This window comes from Puma concolor, chromosome A2 (genome assembly GCF_028749965.1).
Source record: "Puma concolor isolate L17-30 chromosome A2, mPumCon1.1.hap2, whole genome shotgun sequence".
Taxonomy (NCBI): Eukaryota; Metazoa; Chordata; class Mammalia; order Carnivora; family Felidae; genus Puma; species Puma concolor.
The window spans coordinates 41,043,258-41,067,135 of NC_141668.1; the positions used below are offsets into that span (position 1 = coordinate 41,043,258).

Here is a 23,878-nt window from a genome sequence, read left to right on the forward strand (position 1 = left end):
CACGGACCGCGAGATCGTGACCTGGCTGAAGTCGGACGCTTAACCGACTGCGCCACCCAGGCGCCCCGACCCTTAGGCTTTTCTTAAGAAAAATCAGTTATAGCAAAATAACTTTGATTCATTAGTGAGCAGTCATAAGTTGACCACTATCTAGCTGCTAGTTAATAAGCAGTGAATTGTCCTAAAGGTGCCTGGAGCACAATTATGAAACACTGTAATGTTTTTCTACTAGTTTTATTTCAACATAAACCTAAAATAAATGTAAATTTTAAGAAGACCATGTAACTCACTAATATATCTATCACTGTGCTGTATTTACCATAGCTGATGCTTAAACTATTATATCAAATATATCCTTTAAACTTGAGAAATGACTGTATTTTTTTAAATGTTTTTTTTTTTTTTTTTTTTTTTGAGAGAGAGAGAGCATGCGTGAGTGGGGGAGGGGCAGAGAGAGAGGGAGACACAGAATCCAAAACAGGATCCAGGCTCTGAGCTGTCAGCACAGAGCCCAGTGTGGAGCTTGAACCCACAAACTGCGAGATCATGACCTGAGTTGAAGTTGGATTCTTAACCAACTGAGACACTCCAGGAACCCCATGATAACATTTTTTTAAATTATGAAATATTAAAAATTATCTCCTATATAAACTCATGATTCCAGTGAGAAATAGGAGAATATTCTAATCATTATTATACTTCCCATGTGTTATTTATTTTCAACCATAATTTTAAATGTCTGCAAATATTTATACTTGTGAACTCTCCCACTACTGTTTTGCTCCTAAGTTCAGTGAAAAAGCTTACATACCTAAACATAAAATAAACTTTACTCTTCCCATTTAGGTCAGATGAGTAGTACTCAGAGAGAAACTGAGAGAATTCCCTTTAGCTAATAAGAAATGATATGGAAAATCTGATAACCCCCTAAGTCATTTTCGTTCCCATAGACAGGAAAAAGAGATATGTGAGTGAAAAAGAGATATTCTGTTGCCCAAATATAACAGTTAAGATATTGTATTAGTAATGAATATATAAAACAGTAATTGACTAAAAAAGGCCAAGGGTCATCTTTACATGACCCCAAAGCTAAAGAATGCTATTAATGAAGACCTGGATCCCAGCATATTCACTATGTTCGTACTTGACCTTTTTTGCCTCACCAGCCAAAAAAACCTACCAAAGCAAGCAGCAATTAATAATACATGGGATGTGTTTCTTCTCTTAGTACTCAGACTTTACCTGTTGATTTCCATCATTGTATTTCCAGGAGGGAGAAACAAAACTTCATTGATGGCACAGTAACAAAATCAGAACCCCTCTTGAAATGTGTTTCATAACTCAAAATGAAATTCTTTTTTTCACACCAAACATTTTGAAATTATTGACTTGAAGGGAAAAATCTGAGTTACCAAATATAAAACTCATGTTTAATTGTCTTTCAATCATATATACATGTGTATGTGTGTGATACACAAACATGTATAGTGTAAAAATGTTACGTTACATGGGTAATTCTTTTATGATTTTGATTTTTTTCCCATTTTGATAGGATTCAAAGTAACATACTTGATTGCACAACATGTACAGATACTATCCCTAACGTGATCAAGTACTGAGTGAATTTTTTCCAAAAACAATTAAAAGAATTCAAGTTAACAGCTTTGCAAATATGTCTATCAGGTGTTGAGTTTGTTTATGTATTTTTCTGCTGAAATTTGGGCAATAATTGCTTATAATTTTTTAGTATAAAACCTATACAAAATTTATCTAGTCTTCTAAATATTTGTTCCTGTGGTATAATGGTGCCTCGTATACTTCATTTTCCACAAAGCATCACGCTTTAGCCAGGTAAAAATATACATAGATTCTTGGTAGGATCTCTAAGAAAAAACGCCAGTTATGGGAAATTCAGCCCCTGTGGAATCAGCCAGGGGAAATATTTCCAGTATTTTTACATGAAGGCCTTTGGCACTTTCAAATGGTAACTTCCTATTCTTCTTTCCCCTAGGATATCCTGAACATATTCCTCAGAAGGGAGTTTTCACTATTAAAATAAATGCTTTAAGCTGTGTTTAATTACAAATGATGAGCAGCAAAGGTGGCATGAAATATCTGTTACTAGTTAACCAGAATACAAGTTTGGTCTGGTGTCTAACAAACGTAGGTAGAATGAAACCAAATTATCAATTAAATATTTGGTAGGATAATTTAAACAAATACCTGGTGGAATTAAAAACAAAACCAAAAAGGCCTGCTTCAGCTACAGAATTGAAGAAGGTTATGTAGTTAGGGTAACTGAAACTCTTTAAAGAAGGTCTCACACAATTACTATAAAGGTTTTCTTGTCAGCTGGTCAAGTAAAGCTCCTGGAAGGAGTGAGAGACTTATGCAGTGTGTTTTCAACGACAGCTTTAGGGCCAAGGTATCCATCCATCCAGGAGTGGTATGCAGCACCACAGACAAAATAAATACACAGTATCAAACATCTTTCGAAAAGGACAATAACAGATGATACTATATGTTATTTATATATAATAACATATATAATATTTATATATATTATGTATATTATTATATATTATCATATATATTATATATAATTATATATTATACATTATTATATATTATATATATAACACATATAAAATATTTATATATATATTATATATATGTGTGGTAAATGTTTAAAAATATGAAATAGGAAGGGTTAATCCCAAATTCTGAAGAGCAATCACTCCTAGGGAGAGAGAGAAGGGATATGAAAGAGGAATGGGGTTTCTTCAACTATATTTACAATGTTTTTCTTAAAAAAAAAAAAGAAAGGAAAAAAGGATCTCATGGAAGTATGGCAAAAGTGATCTGAGAGATTATGGGTAACATGGATTTCTTATTTACTGTGGATTTAATATTTCTGAAGAGTAAATTAAAAATAGTGAAGTTCGGTTACGAAGGGGAAAAAGAAATGAGATAAATTCTGTAGTTAGCAAGATACTAACTATCCTACCAGATTAATGCCATTCCTTGAAAATGTTCCACATTTTCTACATCTCCTCTATGCCATTGCTTTTCTGAAATTGTACTGTCCACCCACCAATATCTCTGCCAAAAAAAATATCCTACATTTCCTCAAAGCCAACTCAAACATTCATTTCCATTTTGAGCCTTCCCTTAATCACTAAAGAAAAAATTTTCTCTCTCAACACTCTATGTACTTCCTCTGACCCAGATTTAATGGCACTGATCAAGTATTACTTTTATTTACTACAGCAATATGTATTCTTATCCCCAGCCAGAATGCAACATGTAAAAACCTGCATATGCAAAGTACCCAGTGAATGGTTTTTGGACTAAAACTGTTGTATTCCAGCACAGTTTTCTTCACTATTTCAGTCTTTCAGAACCAGTCTCTTTTTTAAAAAAAATAAATATATGTTATCTGTGAATATAAATTTATAAAAATGAAATATGTAATGCAATATAAGAATATGTCTGGTTGTGTAAATAAATTCGAGATATAACTGGGGACTGTTGGTAAAAGACAATCTCTTTACTTTTCAGAACAATTATTAAGCATAAGTTCTGTTTACTTCTCTATTTTATAATTGAGAAAATTGGGGCTCAGTGAGAGTAAGTTATTACCATGTTTCCACAACTAGTTAGCAAAATTTGAGTCCAGACCCTCTGCTTTCAATTGCTCTCTCTCTCTCTCTGTCTCTCTCTGCCTCTCTCTCTCTCTCTCTCTCTCTCTCTCTCTCGCCCCTCTACCATTCTCTCTGCCCCTCCCCCTTTCTTACCCTCTCCCTCCTCTCTTCCTCTCTCTCTCTCCCTCTCTTTCTTCCCCTTCCCCTCCCCCTCTTATCCTTCTCCTTCTCTCTCTCTCTCTCTCTCTCTCTCTCTCTCTCTCACACACACACACACACAGACATGCACCCATGCACATACACACACACTCCCTGCTGGTCACCTTTAAAGGTCACTTTAAAGGAAAATTAGAGCTGATTAAAGAAAAAAACAAAACACACTGTTGCAATATCTGATCAAATAATTGATTTCACTAAAGAGGAGGATTAAAATTACTTTACATCTGGTTAGTGTTTTAATATCATTTCAAATTTCTCCATCATTCATTCATTTCTTGTAAGTTATTATTAAATTTACATGTAATACATATTAATGATTCTCCAAAAAAGATCAATACAAATCCTTCAAACATTGCAGAGTAGTTTCTAATTAACACAAAACAGACTTCTTTTTCATTGCTTTGCCATAATCTATTTCATCCTCCTTTATTACACAATGTGTTTTACCTTTTGAACTGTTCTGTAGCATTCATTGCATATTCATAAGGTTTATATGTATTTTTGCTACTGGAAAGGGTTTGTATCTTGAAAGTATTAGTTTTTCATTCCTCACCCTTTCCTTTTCATGAAATCAAAAAAATTTTTTCCAGAACTGCAATTTACACATTTTCTCCATGATCTTGGATAGTTGGCTTTAAAAGCCTTTAAAAGCCTTCTGAAGTAGCAAAGTCAGATACTAAATGTCATGGTGTCATTTCCTCTCTATACCCTTCATTTAGGCTGAGACTCTCCCCTCAACCCAAAACTTCTGTTATTTTCACCCACTGCTCAGAGTGGGAGGCAGCACACTTAATGAAACCTTTGCTTTATTTTAGTGCCTTTAAAAGTGCCTGCGTAGGAGTGATATTGTGAAGATTAAGTAAAATAGCGTATATAAAAATATAAGACTATTGTTCGACACACAGTACTTATTCAGTAAATAGTGACTATTAATTTATTATGGTTGCCTTATAATTAGATTTTAATGATTTCATTTACAAAACTTATTTTTTTTATTTATAAGCTCAGGCATATGTCACATTTTCCTGGGTAGTAATTTTCTCCCTTCTTACACTTTCCGGTCACTCAGAATTAAATATCCTTATTATGTCCTTTTTATAGCTTGGTGTTTTGTTTTAAAATGTTCCAGTTAGTAGAACACTTTCTTAAATTTCAATAGTAGTAGAAGGAATGTGAACTTGAGCAACCACTGCCTTAACCCTGAAAACCAAAACATTGTACCCTAACAACAATTCTGTACCAGTCAGACCAAGCTTTCTTTCTTCTTGTGAATTTATCTTCTAAACTGCAATTCTATTCCATAATATATAAAGGCCCCAAATAAAAAGATACAGGATATTCTTCAGTATGAGGATTAAATCAGAGGTTGTACATGAGATGCTTAAAATCATACCTGGAACATAGGAACTGCTCATCAAATATTAGCGCTTTGTTGTGGTATTACTGCATCTGAGCCATGACATGGATGGAGACCTCAGTGCCTAGAACCAGCAACACCCCCAGTATTTGGGTGGGTGTCTATATGATAGCTTTTCCTTTGAGCTACCCAAAGATAGCCAAATATACATCCACAGTAAGCAGGAGCAGAGAGAGGCAAATAACAGAATGATGAACAAGAAAACAAATTCTCAAAACACATGAGATGCCAACTGTGGATTCTCAGAATGGTTTCGGAGGTAGCCCTATTCTCAAAGTTCTTGACCCCCAATATGATGTTCAGGGGCTCTGTCAGGAAAAAAAAAGTTCTGACAGCTATTTTTTTTTTCCTAGTCTCAGAATTTATTTTTTTTGAGAGAGCATTGCAAACATCCTGCTTAATTTTCTCCCTTGGCAGAAGTTTTGATCCATCCAAAATTTAATAAAGAACTGCATCTTCTGTATCAATCCCTCATCTCTTTCCCCCAGTATTAGTAAGAGAAGTTCTACAAACATCTTTAACACCTGTCTACAAACACCAATGCCCAGTTTCTAATACTTCCTATCGCAGATTATTGTCACTAGTATGGCTTAATAGGCCTTACTTTATTGTGTCCGGAATTTCACATTTCTCCCACATGTTGTTGAAGAAGGCATTCAAAGGTCCATTCCTACAGGCCTTTTGACTTGTGTAGAGCTTTGCAGTGGGGCCAGAACCCACCGGCCCCGCATACTCTTTCCACAGTTTCCTCCCATGGCCCAATCCCTGAGATGCAATATCTTTTGTTAAATTGTCTGTGTCTTCACCCTTTGGTTAAACATCAGCTATCCTAGTAAATTTCTGCCTCAGTTTTGCAAAAAGAGAAAGTGTCTATTCTTATTTTTGTCACTGCAAGACCTCTATAAGGACTTAAATTTTCCAAAATTTCTTTTTCATTGTCATCTTAACCTTAGCCTGTTTTTCCTTCAAATTTCACCTTATCTTGTTTTACTCATAGTGACTTGGATAGGAATTTACCTTCTCTTACATCTCTGATCACATTGCCCTGTCTCTGTACAAAGATTTGTATGGGTAGTATTCTTTTTTTTTAATTTTTTTCAATTTGTTTCTGAGTATACACTTTTCATTAATTACTTCTGAACTTATAAATATATATTTTACTATCTAAAACTTTTTGGCTCTATTTCTTCCCTTGAGACTTCATGTTTTAATTTGTCCTGCTATTCTGAGCTCTTGAGAGGTGAGCTACAAGAATCATGTGTTTAATTTTTATTTATTTATGTATAATTTTTATTTATAAAAATTTTTATAAATTTATTTTAAATAAATATATTGATTTATACAAATGCCACCTATAATATCTCTAAACAATTTATGATTTATTTTATAACAAAAATGATATACATTCTCGTAAAATTTCCATGGACACAGGAAAAAAAGTTTATATTCTTTCAGTAGGAAGCACATCTCTCTGTCTCCATACACACACACACACACTTCCCATAGTACTAATTCACAGGTTCCCTTTATACTCTTTTCCAAACCGCATACCATTCTTGGGAGTTTGAAACATATGAAATGCCTTGTGCCTAACTAATAATCTGAGCTTGAGCAAACACATCTCTTTGGTTCATCTTAATATAAGCAATTATCAAGTTTCCACCCTATATATCCCTCCTAAGATGATAGTACCTCTTATAGGAAAGAGAGTAAAGTATAAATGGAATCTTAGTGAGGTTATTTCTGGCCTCTAAGAAAGCTCACAATGCCTAAATAGAGGCTTCTATGACTGATCACTAGTAAATGGGCCCCTCAGGAAGATGGCTTGGTCTCACACTAGGAACAACTTAATATTATAAAACTATATTATAACGGAATTATGCAGTCTTAGCACTTGAAAGAATCTTGTGGATCATCTGGTCTCTCTCTCACACACACATACTCTGTATACACATATATTTTACTTCCTCTTCTATACTAAAGGAATCATGTAATTTTTCTCAAGATGTTTTATCCAAAGTTCCCACAGGCCACCAATATGTGTTTTACAGTGTACAACATGAAAATGTCATTTTCCCTAAATATAAGTTGTCCAATTTAGTCATCTGTTAAACTTGGTAAAAAATATGTGACAAAATAGCACCATATGTGTTTAAACATAAGAAGGAATCCATCAAAATTAGGTCTAGCAAAAATAAGTATAATACATAAGGGAGGTATATCTATGCCACAAGAAAAAAATAGTTTGTAAAAGTATTATGGGCATTATTTGTAAGTGCAGAGGAAAAGTAGATGGATGATACTATCTTGTTGCTAATATTTGAAATTGAGGTACCTAAATGAGCCATAGAAAATTCGTGTCTGCTCACTTGAATTGCTAAAATGCAAGATCTCAGGGGATTTACAGTAGAATTATATTGACCTTTACACAAATCAGAGCATAATACATATGAGGAAGCTACATCAAACCCTACAACAGTTCTTCTTTGGCTTTGCCAAAGAAATTAAGCCCATATTGCTTTTAAATAATGAAAGTAAATACATGTGAGACCACAATATAATCTTAAAGAGAAAACATTTTCTCCTCAGCAAGATACATATATTAAAGTGAAATGGAATGCATAGAGAGAGTCATCCCCTAAGTTACGAAGATACAATGGGTTCTTTTGGAAACAGAATGATGGCTGGAGACACCTGTGTATGTGACTGGCACCAAACATCAGCCATTATTCTGTCATATCTATTTCATCAGTGAGCAAGAAGTCTCATAATTTTGAATGAAATTGACCAGATCACTTCTTTATTGAAACTCTGATACAATACACTTGCTAAATAAGTCATCTCTTCAATGCCGCTTTCACAATACTGTGTGGTTTACCATCAAGATACTTTCAATAAGGTAATCTGGTGAGTTAAAAGTTGAATTTTGAGAATGTGCAAACTACAGCAGAACAGAGACTTATTTTTAAAAGCAGAACGTCTTATTTGAAGATGTTCACTTATATGTTTCGTAGGTAAAGGTTAAATCATGAAAACAGAATGACTTCCATTTGTGTTAAATACATTTTTACATTTATATGGACCCTTCAATATTAATGAAATATTGTCAGCAAAAGGCACAAATCAATAATTGAAATAATATAGCTTTGTTCCAGCATCAGAGATGGATTATATGTCCTAAAAACATTCAAAATTTAACTTAAAAAAAAAAAGATTAACAACAAAAGAAACAAACTAACAACAAACCTGCATGTAATTCCTATGAACCCTACAGAGAATAGGGTTATTTTATCCAGTAATCCAGTGCACTATACTAGTCTTTAAGACCATGGCTAATCTTAGACATAGTTAATTTTTTCTCACCCATCTGGGAAAGGTAGGCAGAGTAAAACTAAGACAAGATCCTAATGATAATCAGTTGAAACCAGTGCCTCCAACTGCTCATAAAAAATGGACATAAAAACAACAGATTATGGCTGTAAGCATGATTCTTTCACTATAGCATCAGTGGGTCATTGTATGAGCCAATTAAAAAAAAAAAAAAACAAACCTAACAAAGATTCTCATTTAAAAACAAACACCTAGGCAAAGAACATCAATAGAAATTTAACAATAAGGAAATCCAAAAGGCACATCAACACAATTGAACATATTTAAACTTATTTGTAATTAAATAAATATAAATAAAAAATAATAAAATATTGTTTCTTCTCTTCCAGATTAGCAAATACAAAAAGACTTAAAATACTTAGCATTATAAACGTGATGGAGAATATCTATCCCACATAGAGTCAGGAAGAAAGAAAGGTGCCTTTTATTCTGGAAATTGCATTACTAAAAATATATGTTAAGGAGATATATGAATAAGTGTATAAAAAATTTTAAGCAAGAATGTTCACAGGAGCATTTTTTAATATCAGAAGTTTTGAAACAATCTAAATTTCTATCAAGTAAGAACTATCCTGTTATCTAAGCCCCATATTAAAATGATCATGAATATCGATGTTAATTTGAGTCTCTCCATGTACTGTTCCCTTTATATACATGTGTGTCCTCCCCCTTCACATTTCTCAACACCCTTTCAGTTAAGCCAAGGTATATGACTAATTATGAATAGTGGGTGGTGAGCAGAAGTGACGGGTGACATGTCCACGTTAAGTATTTAAGAGCCAGTGTGTGAACATTCATCTCCCGGCTGCCCCTGACCCAGAATCTATTATTTCTAAATAGCATATATGCAAAGTAAATGTTGGCTAGATCAGTGAGTCACTAATTGGAAGGTAGCTATTAGAGCCACAACAGACTATCAAAAAACAAACTTCAGTGTGTTGTTAGGGAGAATTTGGTGATTTAGTTACCATCATAGATACTAACCTAACAAAGGCATTTCTAGCAAAGGTGGATAATGTAACAACAACAACAAGCCTAAAATATGTGACATTGGCTTAGTTAGCAAGTGGAAGATAGTAAGAAAACTATTTCCAGAGACCAGTGAGATATTAGATTTATGTTATTGTAGTAGCAAAACATTTGATAAAATTGAAGACTTGATAAACTTGAGTCTACATACCTAATTAACTTGTAGCTCTGGGCCAATGACGATGATGATTGAATGGACTTAATAGTGTGTGTTACTTGCTAACTGATAGTGTTTGGCAAGTATTATAAGAAAACAATTAGATCAAGATAGAATTAGTACCAAGGAGAGTACTAGGAAGCAAGCCCTCAAAACGAAACCCTAGGACAATTGTTTTCGTCTTTGGTCTTGAAAACACAGCTGGGATCCTTGCTTATGGCAATAGGATGCTAGTAATCCATGATGCTCTGTGTTATCACAATTAAGTGACCTGTGACTGATTGTGAGGATCTGCCGATTTAAGTGCTTTGAGATCCTGAAGGAAGGCTCCATGTTTCTGTTACATAACTATTATTTTAAAACACTGATGAGGGAGAGACTTCTGCACTACAGAGTTTGCAGAAAGGAAATGACAAGCTTGGGTTTTGAACATTCTGATTTCAAAGCAAAAAATGGATTCACAGAATATTAATGGACAATGGCACTGCTTAACTTCCAGTGAGAAGGTAGTGGTAATTACTGTAATATGACATAAGGATGAAGTCATAATCTGAATGTTAAGAACATGAGTTTTTGGCTTTTGGTTTTTCACCAGTGTCTAATCAATCACAGTGTCTTTAGAAATGAAATATATGGGCAGTCACTAAATATTATTTGCTATGGTCTAAATGTTTGTGTCTCTCCAAAATTCATATGTTGAAATGTTAATGCCCAATGTATTAGGAGTGAGGGCCTTTGGTGATTAGGCCATGATGGTGAAACCCTCATGAATGACATTAATGTCCTTATAATTAGGCCCAAGAAAGCTCCCTTGCTCCCTCCACCATGGGAGGACACAATGAGAAGTCTACTGGAAAAAAGGTCTTTACCAGAACCCAATCATCTTGCACCCTGATCTATGACTTCCAGCCTCCAGAACTGTGAGAAATAAATTTCTTTTGTTTATAAACTACCCAGGTATTTTGTTAGACAGTCCTAACTAAGAAATTATTTGATCTGTATAACAGGAAAAAAAAATAGGTCTGGTGACCAAACACCAGACTCGAATAACCACAATTGAAATCATAGCTGCTTAGCCAGTTTTAATAGATTTAAGACAGTTCACAGACCCAAAGAGCCTGATTGATGGGGAGGCTGGTTCCCTTTGAGGAATGACCCTGAGTAACTGCCACAAATACTGTCAATATTTCTCCTAGTCTTTCCAAAGGTATTTACCACCATTTACCTTGGTGACTGGTACATGGGAAAGATGAGACAGCCACACCTTTAAAAATGTCTAAATACAGGCTCAGAATTGGTATTCATTCTTGGATGCCCCAAAGGCCACAATATTCTGCAAGTCAAAATGAGCATATAGTGGTAATTTGATAAATGGTGTTTTCATTCAAGTCTGTATCACAATGAACTCAGTGGGCCTAGGACCCATCCTGTGATTATATTCCCATTCCCTGGATGTATAATTTAAGTAGATATACTTAGCAGCTGGTAGACATTGGCTCCCTACCTCATGGAATATGGACTATTATTATGAAAGACAGGATCAATGGGCTCCCTCAGAACTTCCCTCTCCCTATACTAAATGCCTAGGGAAATTGCAGATAAGAGCCACCAGCAGAAAGTGGCTCTCAAGAGGAAGAGAGAGAGGGGGAGAGCGAGAGGGAGAGCGAGAGAGAGAGAGAGAGAGAGAGAGAGAGAGACTGTCATAAACTTAATCAGGGTATTATACCAATTTAAGCTGCTAGTTTAGAAATAGTACCTTTTTGGGAGCAACGTATCAAAGCTTCTGATACCTGTATATAGATGGTATGAGCCGCTTTCTCTGCATTCTTCTTCCAGATTCTGGAGGGTGGGGATGCATGAAGCCATTTAGGGCAGTAGAACAAGTGACACGAGGGAGTTCCAAGTGTGTGTGTGCTGATGTCTGAGAAACGACCCAGCTTCTTCAGATGCCCTGGCTCCTCACAGCCAGGCTGGACCTCAGAGGACTTGAGGCTTCCTGAGGTAGAGCCAGACTACTTGCTGGGGAGGAGTCCCAGGTCACACTGTATTATATTCTTGCTCTCTCCCCCCAGTAGTCCAGAATTACACCTCTTTTAAAGCCGTCTGCTTTTTCTTTTATTAAAGATGACTAACAGTACTCTGACATGTAGTTGATCTTCTTCTAGAAACTGGATATATACAGAGTTTAGACAGAGCACAACCAATATTCTGTCAGAGGCAGAGGAGACAGAACAGGCCAGCGCAGGACTGTGGACTTCATACCTGCTGATGGGGAAGTCAGTGTCGGTGTTCACTGAATGCTGCCTCTATTTCATAACCACTATATTTCTCTCGTTTCCACAGGTGTCAGCTTCACTTTCTTCCCCCCTGAAATTTAATCCATTGATTTAAATGTGTAGTGTATTTAAGTTACAAATCTCACTTCTGCCCCTCTACTAGAACTTTTCCGGAAAAGCCTCCATTTCTTCCTTGATCCTGTTGCCACAAGTAATGTGAAGTTACTGTCAGTGTTTTGAAGGTTGTTGCTGGTGAGCGGCTTGTCAGTCATCCTGGCTAAGGGTTGGGCAAAGCCAGTGCAGGTTAAGTGTAAGTATCTAGGAGGTGGAGGTGAGCACCAACACAGGTCACAGCGGTGGTACGTGGCCATGGCTAGGATGCGGGTGCCCAGGTGAAGCCTGGCCCTCTCCCATAGAAAGAGCGAATCCGAGTCTGCCCAACGCAAGACCCGAAAGAGAACGAGCTGCTACCCCAGCCTCCACGCTGCAGGTCTGCAGGAAGAGTACCACCTCCAGCAGCTCCCGGCCCCTCCTTTCCACGGGCTGTCCTCCCAACAGGTGGGCCCGCAGGCGCAGGCGTTGTGGCCCCTTGCACATGCCCGCCAGGCCAGACCTGAGCAAGTGAACGTCGAGAAGCCCAGCACGCTTTTGCTACTATCCCGGGTGTGGGTACCTGGTATACAGCTATTGATAGGACAATTACTCTTTTTTTTTTTTTTTTTAACTCTTTAACAATTGTGAAGAAACATAAAGAGAAGTCAGCTTTTACCTAGCATGGTCAAAAGTTGTTAACAAATTAACTCTCCACTTCTCTGCCAAACTCTAGTCCACTTAAGTTTGGATCATAGTGAAATCCTACAGAATAGGGCATTTCTTCCACAACATTGATGACATCATGAAAATTGGACCAAATGAGCAGAAAACAGAGACTGTCTTAGTTGATTTAATAAGACACATATGAGCCAAAAGACAGAATTAATCCTATCAAAATTCAGGGTCTAATCACTTCAGTTATGTTTCTGGGATCTAGTTTTTGCGACATTCACTCCAAAATGAAAAATTATTGCATTTTCACTTTTTACTATTAAAAAAACAAATACAGTGGTTGGAAGTCTCTGAATTCTTGAGACAATGTATAGCATCTCAGAGTGTGCTATTTTTACTAATTTATGGAAACCCATAAAGTGAAAATTTTTCAGAGGGGCCCAGAGGAAGAGAGAAGCCTGAAGCTGGCTCAGATTTTAATACAAACCACTGTACTACTTGAACTTATTGATACATCAGATCTAATGATGCTTAACAGTGTCTAAGAAAAATGGAGCTATTATAAACAGCTCTGGAAATTTCCAATAGAAGAAATGCAATGTATCCACAGGGATTGGGAATAAATGCATTACTCCATGGTTCTCTTACACAGAAAATTATTTTTTGACAACTTCTCCTGCATTGTCTCTTCTCCCTCATACCACATCTATTTCCTTTTGGGAAATTCCAGTGACAAGTTGACTGAGGAGGAAAAATCTCTGACTTTTATAGATGGTTCACAGTATATTCCTGGAACCAACAGGGAGTGGCCTTTGGTAGCATCACTCTTCTATTCAGGAATGTTCTTGAAAAATAGTACTGAAGAGAACTCTCAAGAGCAGAATTTCAAACCATATATTTGATTTTCCAATTTGGACTGAGAGATAGCTCCTGATGCATTGGCAGTGGCTAACTGACTGGATGGTCAGAGACATGGAAACAACAGAAGAGGATCTGCAGAAAAGATGGGAAAATGAATTTTTGCAATGTGCACAGAGTATGAAGATCTTTGTATCCACGTTAATGTTTATCATTGGGCATCCGCTGTAGAGAACAGTCTCCAATGTCAGATGGAAAGAATAACATGTTCTGTTCATGTCTGTCAATCTTAACCATGAATTCACATAAAAAGTGTCCATGAGACTACTCTGCATGAGTCAACCAATGGACTTCCCCTCATCTGATTCTATTATTGCAAATACTGGGTACCTAATCTGCCAATATCAGAGACCAAAACTGACCATTCTTCCTTGGGTATGTCTGGAGGACTTGCCAGATACCTTTTATCTTTTTATATTATTTTTTTAATTAATTGTTTTTTATTTATGTTTTATTTTTTTTTAATTTACATCTAAATTAGTCAGCATATAATGCAACAATGATTTCAGGAGTAGGTTCCTTAATGCCCCTTACCCATTTAGCCCATCCCCCCTCCCACAACCCCTCCAGTAACCCTCTGTTTGTTCTCCATATTTATGAGTCTCTTCTGTTTTGTCCCACTCCCTGTTTTTATTATTTTTTTGTTTTCCTACCTTTATGTTCATCTGTTCTGTGTCTTAAAGTCTTCATATAAGTGAATAATATGATATTTGTCTTTCTCTGACTAATTTCACTTAGCATAATACCCTCCAGTTCCATCCACACAGTTGCAAATGGCAAGATTTCATACTTTTTGATTACCGAGTAATACTCCATTGTGTGTGTGTGTGTGTGTGTGTGTGTGTGTGTGTGTGTGTATACACACACACACATCTTCTTTGTCCATTCATCCATCAAGGGACATTTGGGCTCTTTCCATACTTTGGCTATTGTTGATAGTGCTGCTATAAACATGGGGTGCATGTGTCCCTTTGAAACAGCACACCTGTATTCCTTGGATAAATGCCTAGTAGTGCAATTGCTGGGTCATGGGGTAGTTCTATTTTTAATTTTTTGAGGAACCTCCATACTGTTCTCCAGAGTGGCTGCACCAGCTTGCATTCCCACCAACAATGCAAAAGAGATCCTCTTTCTCTGCATCCTCGCCAACATCTGTTGTTGCCTGAGTTGTTCATGTTAGCCATTCTGACAGGTGTAAGGTGGTATCTCATTGTGGTTTTGATTTGTATTTCCCTCATGATGAGTGATGTTGAGCATTTTTTCATGTGTTGGTTGGCCATCTCAATGTCTTCCTTGGAGAAGTGTCTATCCATGTCTTTTGCCCATTTCTTCACTGGATTATTTGTGTTTTGGGTGTTGAGTTTGATAAGTTCTTTATACATTTTGGATACTAACCCTTTATCTGATATGTCATTTGCAAATATCTTCTCCCATTCTGTTCATTGCCTTTTAGTTTTGCTGATTGTTTCCTTCACTGTGCAGAAGATTTTATTTTGATGAGGTCCCAGTAGTTCATTTTTGCTTTTGTTTCCCTTGCCTCCAGAGATGTGCTGAGTAAGAAGTTGCTGTGGCCAAGATCAAAGAGGTTTTTGCTTGCTTTCTCCTCGAGGATTTTGATGGCTTCCTGTCTTACATTTAGATCTTTCATCCATTTTGAGTTTATTTTTGTGTATGGTGTAAGAAAGTGGTCCAGGTTCATTCTTCTGCATGTCGCTGTCCAGTTTTCCCAGCACCACTTGCTGAAGAGACTGTCTTTATTCCATCGATATTCTTCCCTGCTTTGTCAAAGATGAGTTGGCCATACATTTGTGGGTCCATTTCTGGGTTCTCTATTCTGTTCCACTGATCTTAATGTCTGTTCTTGTGCCACTACCATATTACATATCTTCATGATCTACATAATCTTCATGATTGCAGCTTTGTAGTAGAGCTTGAAGTCTGGAATTATGATGCCTCCTGCTTTGGTTTTCTTTTTCAAGATTGCTTTGTCTACTCGGGGCCTTTTCTGGTTCCATGAAAATTTTAGGATTATTTGTTCTAGCTCTATGAAGAATGCTGCTGTTTGACCCCCTTTGATAGGGATTGAATTGAATATGTAGATTGCTTTGGGTAGTATCGACATTTTAACAATATTTGTTCTCCCTATCCAGAAGCATGGAATCTTTTTCCATTTTTCTGTGTCTTCTTCAATTTCTTTCATAAGCTTTCTATAATTTCCAGTGTATAGATTTTTCACCTCTTCGGTTAGATTTATTCCTAGGTATTTTATGGTTTTTTGTGCAATGGTAAATGGGATCGATTCCTTGATTTTTCTTTCTATCGCTTCATTATTGGTGTATAGGAATGCAACCGATTTCTGTGCGTTGATTTTATATCCTGCAACTTTGCTGAATTCATGAATCAATTCTAGCCATTTTTTGGTGGAATCTTTTGAGTTTTCCACATAGAGTATCATGTCACCTGCGAAGAGTGAAAGTTTGACCTCCTCCTGGCCGATTTGAATGACTTTTATTTCTTTGTGTTGTCTGATTGCAGAGGCTAAGACTTCCAATACTATGTTGAATAACAGTGGAGAGAGTGGACATCCGTGTCTTGTTCCTGACCTTAGGGGGAAAGCTCTCAGTTTTTCCCCATTGAGGATGATATTAGCGTTGGGTTGTCCATGTATGGCTTTTGTGATCTAGAGGTATGATCCTTCTATCCCTACTTTCTTGACGGTTTTTATCAAGAAAGGATGCTGTATTTTGTCAAATGCTTTCTCTGCATCTATTGAGAGGATCATATGGTTCTTATCCTTTCTTTTATTGATGTGAGGAATCACATTATTTGTTTTGCAGATATTGAACCAGCCCTGCACATCAGGTATAAATCCCACTTGGTTGTGGTGGATAATTTTTTTAGTGTATTGTTGGATCCGGTTGGCTAATATCTTCTTGAGGATTTTTGCATCCATGTTCCTCAAGGAAATTGGTCTATAGTTCTCCTTTTTAGTGTGGTCTCTCTCTGCTTTTGGAATCAAGGTAATGCTGGCTTTATAGAATGAGTTTGGAAGTTTTCCTTCCATTTCTATTTTTTGGAACAGCTTCAAGAGAATAGGTGTTAATTCTTCCTTAAATGTTTGGTAGAATTCCCCTGGAAAGCCTGGCCAGATACCTTTTAACAAGTTGTTTACTTTGGACTCTGCTATTTGATGCTGAAGCTACGATTTCCACCAATAGGGGGAACTTTAATTACAAGGACACTGTAAGGTAAGAGGATGGAAAAGCCATGTGCTCCATTCTGAGTGCTCCCTATTCCTGTCAGCATCATGGCAACCATGGTTCTTCATCTTAGAAACAATAGTTGCTTCCTAGTCACTGATTTCTTTTGTCATCCCCAGGACCAGTGTTATTACAGTCCATCAGATGTACCAGCAGCAGCCAGTGTCTCCTTCTTAGAGGTATTAGTCCCACTATGCAGGGCTCCTTTGATATCTTGTCAATGACAGCCAGGCAAAACTATTCCTCAGAAGTCTAGATCCCACTTTTACAGGTCCCTCCTTTCTGTTTCTAACTCATGATATCCTCAGCTTCTTCCCACTGTTCCCCAGTCCTAGAGGCAATAGCTTCTTCCCATAATTATTATCTCTATGGTATATCAGTGTTCCTGTTTGATTTTTCAGTCCCCTCAATACCTTTTGACCAATTCCCAAAGCGGTGACAATTTTCCATTTGAAATCCCATTTCACCACAAATGAGAAAACATACATTGGAGAAACCCTGTGAATGTAATATATATGGAAAAAAACTGCCAGCAGACAGTCCTCAATTTTTATTACAGAGAGAAACTATGTGAATGTAGTAATTCATTTGAACACATATGTCACTTTACATAAGAGAACACATACAAGGAAGAAAACTGATATAAGCACTAAATGTGGGAATGCTTTCAGCAAGAAGCAGCATGTCACTATTTATCAGAACACTCAACCCAGTGTCTTTAGACCTATGAGACTGGTATTGCTTTCTGAAGTGTCACAATTTGAAAGGCCCATTTTGGCCATCTTCAAGCCATATCTCTCCACAGAGCAGAGTCCAGAACCAAAAGGGGACCCACCGAAAGCCTACTGAATCTCTGCTTAAACATGCTCCATGTAACCACAGATCTTATAACTTCCTGTCCAAAGAGCCCTAGGGCCAAATTGAGGGCCCACATGAGCCTGCTCCTTAGATTTGTCCTCTCTTGAACAGAAAGCACCAAAAGTGTGTACACACTTACACCAGTATGGTGCACAGAGGTATGTATAGGGAGGAGCTTGGTTGTATACAATGTAGGGCCACACACCCTCACAAAATGCCCCTCAAGGTGCAGGAAGATCTGGGCATGAGAAGAGAGAGGGTGGTAGGCTCTAGGCCCAGAGGAATTCAGTCATATCTGTGAAAACGCCTATGAATTCAAGAACCAAAATGCAAGCACTCATGAAGAAAAGAGAACTAAAATATTAATGAAATATTATGAGTATCTGAAAGTATAAATGTGTTCAACAATAAATCAAAACTTATTATATATCAAAGAATTCATACTCAGGGAAAATCTTATCAAATATGATATTATGGGAAAATAAAGCTTTTCTTTTAGATATAATCTTATGTTATAAATCATGTTTCAGATGTGATACCAAACATTTTATAGAAAAGATTACAGAATAATTTTTTATTAATAAGTTCAGTCACTGTGGAATATGAAGCCATTCAAAAAGGAATTGAATAATTTTAATACTCAGACAATGTACATCAAGCATATATACCAACTTTCCCTGAGATAGAAAGGATCTATATAACTGAAAATATAGAGATACCACACTTTCTTATTAATCTAACATAACTATGACTATGAAATTAATATAGTAAATAATACCATAACTAGATTACATTTATCAAGATTTACTACATTAATCCCACCAGGATGGCATAATACACAGTGGAAATATAATAATCCTTTAGAAGTTTAAACTATCATTCCACAAACCTTTTCTCCTATTAGTTCTTGGAAAATATAAATAGCTTTAGACATTTGTAACTGAATTGTCCTATCAATAAAAAGCTATTATCTTGGGTAAGTTACAAAAAAACCTGTGTGAAAAATACTCAGTAAAACATATCAGCAGATTGCAAAATTTCAGAGCTAAAATTAGATTAAGGGCATTGTCAGGAAGTGAATATTTTCATGTGAAGGTTTTTGAAACAAAGTTTACTGAAACGTGGGTTAAGGAAAAGACTAGGAAGTGAAAACATAACTGCATAAACAATACAGCTCAGGGAGGGATTTGGGATTGACCTCCCTAGAGGTGTGTATTGTCTATCAAAGGGGAGTGGAGCCTGGGGCCATGGAGATATTACAGGGGTTGTAAACCAGAAGGGGCCTGCCTAACCCTATTCCCACACCTCCAGATGTTTATTATGTACATTCCAGAGCTGAAGAGCCAAGGATGGTTTGTCTTCTCTTTCCAAGGAGAATTTGTTTACATGAGAGAGTAAAGATTACTTTCTCTCTCAGGAGGAGAAGAGAAAACAGTTATCCTTCTATATAAACTCTGAGATTCATATTTTTGGGGTTCCTTACCTATAGTAGAAACTCAGGTACATATAAGGTCACATCTATCTGGCCTTTATCACATGACCCAAGAAAGGGAAAAACAAATTGAGACAAAGGGAACGAATGCAGTTATTACTATGAGCAATAATATCTTCCTGCCTCAGAAACCTTGTACCTATCTTCAGAATAATTCAAATAAATATACATGTTGAAACTTAATAGGAAAGACCTTCCTACTTTCTAATCTTATATTACATACCATTAAATTAAGAGAGAAAGACTTTGAAGGCAAAAAAGGAAAGAAATAAAACAGATGGAAGGGCTATGCCTAGAAAAGAATTATAGATGAGCTTACTGGCACATGGAAATGAGAATAATCGGAAAGATACGAAGCCTTTTAAGATTATGAGAGAGTGATACTGCCAAAAAACCATAAATTTTGCCTTTAAAAGTCTGTGATTGTTCAATGCTTAAAACAACCCTTGGCTCCACAATTCTCCAAGGTCAGAAATCAGACTGACAAAGCTATGCAGCCACAAAGGAGAGCAAAACCCAAGATCCATTTTCAATGTGCCCAACAAGGATGGAAAGAAAAAAAAAAAAAACAAAACCAAATACCTCATGATAAGTAGGGTCTGGGACCCTCAGATTCAAGAGCAACTCTAGGAGCTTAATCACCAACTCCCCACACTCGTAGGGTAAAGGATTTCATAGTACCTGCCAGCAGAATTCTGGAATTTCTCTTGACCAGTGATATTTGGTGCCTTTAGAAGTGAAGCAGAAACATTTAATGGTCACCAAATATCCATGTACTCCCCTACTTTCCCTAGCCCCTTTGCAGTCCAAAAAATTGTGTTAGGAATTTTAGCCAAAGGACTATGAGCAAAAGTCATGTGGGTCACTCTGGCAGAGTAGCATTAAGATATGGTTTTCTCTTCCCTGTAATGGTTACCTGAAAGCTAGGCAGTGTTTCTTCATGAGGCAAGCCACCTGGATCCCACAACTTAGAAGGAAGCTGCCCTTGAGAACCACCAGACTGTTCTGAAAGAGTGAGAAATAAGTACATGTTGTTAAACCTTTGAAATTTGGAGGTTTCTGTTACTGCAGCATTACCTACCCCTGCAGCTCTCAATCAGGGGTGATTTTGCCCCACTGGAGACATTTGACCATGTCTGAAGGCAATTTGGATTGTCACAACTGGAAAGGAAATTCCTCTAGCATCTAGTGGGTCAAGGCCAGGGATGCTGCTAAATATTCTGTAATGCACAGAATAACCTCCCATAACAGAACCATTTGGCCAAAAATGTCAATAGTGCCACTGTTGAGGAACCCTGGCCAATCCTAACCCAATCCATACAACATTCAAATGGTCTGTAACGTATCATTAAGTGACAAAATCTCAGATTTATTTGGATCATTTATATACAGCATTTTGAGATTGTATGACTCTCCCCGTGTCTGTGCATGTCTATAATCTGTTCTTCCCACACTCTCCAGAGTGATCATTTTTAAAAAATGCAAAGCAAACCACATCACTTTCCTGCTCAAAACTTCAAGGAATTCAATCATAATAAAAACTCTACTCTGCACCTTGGCCTATGAGGCACCTGCCCTCCCACCTACCCAATACCCTTGCTATCCCTTTAATCTACCCTTACAAGGCATTATACAGTCCTAACTTGCCAAGTATATTCCTGCCTTGGAGCCAAAGACACTGCCCTCCTCCTGATCTGTTTATCCTTAGATAACTGATGTTCCTGCCCTCAGTCAAGGGCTCTGCTCCTTATGTCTCCTCCCCAGAGAGGCTTTCCCTGATTATTCTACCTGCAATGGATCCCACTTCCAGTCAGTCCTTAAACCCTTACCCTGCTTTATTTTCCCTCACACAACTTAGGCTTAGGCTTCCCTGAAATTTTGCTGTGTATTTCTTTCTTTGCAATATTCCTCATCAAAATTAGCTGAAGAGGTTTAGTATTTTCCCCATATCTCTAGGCCTAGAATCCTGGCTAAATCTTAGTAAGCACATCATAAATACTTGTTGAATAAATGACTAACTGGATGTAAATGTATTGACAGATACCAGGAACTGTGTCAAAATGTTAATATTGGGTTGTACAATTTCAAAGGATTTTCACTTTCTTACATTTTTATACATTGCCTCATTTTCTACCTCTGTTACCTTTATAAACCAATTTTTATTTTACTCTTCAAAAAAAAAATATACAAGTTTCAATACCACATGTGAGAGAGTTGAATTTTGGAGGCAAATTCTTCATTATATCCATGAAGAGAGGAATTATGTAACAAATCTACATTTTGGTTTGTTATACTCTTTTGGAATCAAATGAAACAGCTCAGATTCCTTAGTTTTGTATTTTAATAAAGAATTTTCTTTTGGTGGATATTAAGTCCATCTAAAGAAATATAGGGTTAAGAATTTCCCCTAATACCTCAAAGGATTTCAACTCAAAGCACCAGGTTCAAGTTAAAGGAGAGTTCCACAGATAACATTTGGTTATAAAATAATAACCAATCTCAACCTTCAGAGGAGCTCTTAGAAACTAAGTATACTCCTATATTCATCATTGGTGGGCTCTCAATGAACTGTAAAACATGATAAAGAAAATATGAATTTGTTTTAATGAGAAACTCTGGATACAAGCCACATTTGAGCTAATTAAAAAATAATGGACACTGAGTATTGAGAAAGGATGTTAATCTTCACTAATGAATGATAATGTATTATGATGTTATAATTAAAATGTACGTTTCTTTTTGAAATGAGAAACATAAACAAAATAAGAAAGATTTAAGATGGGCTTATGAAAGTCAGTAATCTATCTCTGCAGAAAAATCTATAGTGGGTATGGATAGTGAATAAAAAAGTACAAGCTTTTTTCACATACTAGAATGACAAATTTCCAGGGTGTAAAAACAAATGACATTAAAGTGTTCTTGTTATAAATACTTTTAATAAAAATGATATCCTAAATAATATAACTGTAATACTTTAAACTAATATTTTTTTAAGTATCTCAATCAATGCATTTGTGTTTAGCCCTGTCCAACAGGAGAGGAAAATAAGAATGAACAACTGGAAAGTACTTCAAGTTTAAAAAACTAGATATTAATGACAAAATTGTTATAAAATGTTGGATAAATAATCCCCACATTGGTGCAACTAGTGGATTTTTATCTTAAATAAGGTTGACCAAAATACTGAGTCATTTACCAATGAAAAAACCCACATGTACCTTAAAAAGATAAAACGTCTATTCATATAAATTGTCATTCAATCAAAATAGCACAAAAATATTGAGACGATATATCCAAGTATATGGAAAGTGGGTAATGAAATCAAGAACAATAAGCCAGTAATGTGGCAAAGTTATACTTAATATATATTCTCTTACTTAATACTATTACCCAGTTGGAAGATGTGACTATGATCAGAATATAAAAGATGTTTTATATTAAAGTTTTATTAACAATTTTGACATCATGCTCCCTGATATTTGACTTCCAAAATTAATACAAATTGGTTTGGATATGAACACAATCCTGTAGACAGGAAATGGATTTTTAGACTAAGCAAACGTTAACCACAAATTAGTATTAATGGAACCCATCGAATAAGGCTCCAATCAGCTAACATAGCAGTGAACTTATGCATCGGAAGGCATTGAGTTTAATGGTAAACAAAGTATGTAACTGAGTATTTACTAATGGGTAAAAAATGAGCTTTAATTACATTTGCTGATGACATGAAAATAGAAGAGTAGTGAAAAATGACAAAGTGTTGTGCCGGGTTTTAGCAGGAATAAGGTTCTAGATGTGGGGAATAGATGCTTTAGACAAGTATTACATGGGATTCCATCTTTGTGAGTTGATTTTTTGGGTGTTTTGTTTATTTATGTTGTTTCTCCTAAAGCAATGACTTTCTTTGCCTGAGAAAAGTAGCAACCACAAAAGACTGGGCAGATTTGGAGATTCATGGCAGCTTTTAATTCTATATTTTATAACTTCACAAGAATTACTTTAACCTGGAAGTTGCTTGACAGACTTTGACAATGGTCAGAAAGGATAACCATAAAAAATATGAAATTATAACTTGATAATTTATTCATTCTATAAATATTTATTGTGTTCCTAATCTATGCCAAACATTGTCCTAATACGTTAGAGTATTTGTGAATAAAAATGATTAATTTTTGTCCCTGTGAAATATATACCATAGCAATTACTTCCTCCTAGATTTCTTTTTTCCCCTTAGTGACACTAAACAAGGTTTTAGCTGAAAGCATTATAGCCATTCTCCATTAGATGGGAGAATGGGAGAATAAGCATTTATGTAGTACCTACTGTTATTGTGTGTTGCATATTGGGAGGCACAGAGATAAAAGGCACCTATTGTCCCTGGGAAAGTATTTAGGGGCAAAAAAATTAAGAGGTGTTACCTAAGATTTGATGAAATGTGTTTGATGAAAAG

At 36.2% G+C, this 23,878-nt stretch overlaps 1 long non-coding RNA gene across 1 annotated transcript in view; it reads right to left on the bottom strand.

Moving 5' to 3' along the window:
* LOC147583118 (uncharacterized) overlaps nt 1-23,878 on the bottom strand; it is a 283,224-nt gene that overhangs the window by 126,651 nt on the left and 132,695 nt on the right. The window contains exon 4 of the long non-coding RNA XR_015242840.1: nt 20,342-20,430. This is a non-coding gene — a long non-coding RNA (uncharacterized LOC147583118). The remainder of the gene's footprint in view (nt 1-20,341; nt 20,431-23,878) is intronic.